We start from the raw sequence: 2,484 nt of genomic DNA on the forward strand, positions 1-2,484 counted from the left end.
GTCATAGCATTAAAAGAAGGGAGATAGATGGCTACGACTTGCGACCTAATTTCGAACCTTAACGGTCCACCCGACACCGAAAAGATCAGCCACAAAGAAGAATCTATCTAGAAGGGCGGTGAAAATGTTGCACCCGGAAGAGCCCCTGGCTCTATCCCAAGTCTATCTGAGGGGGGACCCCTAAGAAAGTGGACGATTCCTCATCTAGCAGACCTAGCCTTGCAGTGCACTCCACCGACATGGCCTTAAATGACTATTCATACTACCCTGGTAGCCTGGCGCAGAGTGATAACCCACAAGTATAGGGGATCGCAACAGTTTTTGAGGGTAGAGTATTCAACCCAAATTTATAGTTTCGACACAAGGGGAGCCAAAGAATATTTGCAAGTATTAGCAGCTGAGTTGTTAATTCAACCACACATGGCAATTAATTATCTGCAACAAAGTGATCAGTAGCAATGTAATATGATAGTTTTGATAATAGTAGTAGCAGCAATGGTAACGGTAACAGTGATAGCAGTAGTTTTGTAGCAAGTGCAACAATAACGATAGCAGTAGTGACTTAGCAAGAACAATATAAGAGAAATTCGCAGGCATTGGATCAATGATTCAGTGGATAACCTAGGGCGATACGGCACTAGCTCCAGTTCATAAATATAATGTAGGCATGTACTCCGTAAATAGTCATACGTGCTTATGGAAAGAACTTGCATGACATCTTTTGTCCTACCCTCCCATGGCAGCGGGGCCCAATTGGAAACTAAGGGATATTAAGGCCTCCTTTTAATAGAGAACCGGAACAAAGCATTAACACACGGTGAATACATGAACTCCTCAAACTACGGTCATCACCGGGAGTGGTGCCGACTATTGTCACTCCGGGGTTGCCGGATCATAACACGTAGTAGGTGACTATAACTTGCAAGATCGGATCTAGAACATGGATATAATGGTGATAACATAAATGGTTCAGATCTGAAATCATGGCACCCGGGCCCAAAGTGACAAGCATTAAGCATGGCAAAGTCATAGCAACATCAATCTCAGAACATAGTGGATACTAGGGATCAAGCCCTAACAAAACTAACTAGATTACATGATGAATCTCATCCAACTCCTCACCGACCAGCAAGCCAACGAAGGAATTACTCACTCCCGGTGGGGAGCATCATGGAATTGGCGATGGAGAAGGGTTGGTGATGACGAAGATCGAAGATCCCCCTATCCGGAGCCCCAAACGGACTCTAGATCTGGCCTCCCGATGAAGAACAGGAGGTGAAGGTGGCTCCGTCTCGTAGAATGCGATAATTCTTTCTCCCTGATTTTTTCCTGGAAATATGTGATTTTATAGCGTTGGTTTCAGGGTCTGCGGGGCCACCTGGTGGGGACAACCCACCTGGGTGCGCCTGGAGGAGTGGCGCGCCCTGGTGGGTTGTGCCCACCCAGGTGCCCCCTCCGGTGGATCTAGGCTCCAGAAATTCTCATATATTGCATAAAAAATCCTCGCAAAGTTTCGTTCCATTCCGAGAACTTTTATTTCTGCACAAAAACAACATCATGGTAGTTCTGCTGAAAACAGCGTCAGTCCGGTGTTAGTTTCATTCAAATCATGCAAATTAGAGTCCAAAACAAGAGGAAAAGCGTTAGGAAAAGTAGATACATTGGAGACGTATCACAGGGCTATGCCTAGGGCTATCATCATGATGACCCAAAGGGCATGCGATAAGATGGGACACTGGCATGGACGAAAGAGACCAAAGGGCAGTGTGGCGCGTCACGTCGGGGAAAGCATTCGAGCACCTGAGAAGGTACAGTGTCAGCTCAGTTACTACCAGGCGCCAAGAGCAAGTGGGTTAATCAAACCAACTACCATTTAGTATATTTCTTTGTATCATTCTACCAACCAAGTGTTGTGCGCCCCAGGCCGATATAAGGGGAGGACCATGGTCGAATAGAGGGGAGGTAAAACCAAGTTCACACACCGCATCACACCCACTCCCAAATACAAGTTAGAGAAAGGTAGGAGAAAGGAGAGATAGGAGTGCTCAAGCACTTTAGTTAGTACCATGACCACCGCTTGTCTAACCCCAACAACCACATTTTGTAACACTCTTACACTTATAGTGAACCAATTATATCAAATACCAATAGGACATCGGGTTTTACGCCAAGATGGCGACCTGAACCTGTATAAAATCCCTTGTGTTCATCATTTTTTTGTCTGCCTTAGAGTGTTGATTGACTAGGCATTTAGCCCGTGGCCGAACTCACAAATACAAGGTATATCCTTGATCCCTGGTGTCCAGAGAACATACTCCAACATTTGTCGCACTGGGTAGGTAGCTAAGGCCAAGTTAAGAAGCTTGCAACTAAGGTAGTTAGGCATGGCCAGTGGCCAAGAACCACCGATCCAGGAACACTCCCCGGGGGACTCCCGGCACCAGGCGGCTGAGGACGTACAATCCAAAAATATGACTCCAAGAA

Source organism: Triticum aestivum, chromosome 3D (assembly GCF_018294505.1).
Source record: "Triticum aestivum cultivar Chinese Spring chromosome 3D, IWGSC CS RefSeq v2.1, whole genome shotgun sequence".
Taxonomy (NCBI): Eukaryota; Viridiplantae; Streptophyta; class Magnoliopsida; order Poales; family Poaceae; genus Triticum; species Triticum aestivum.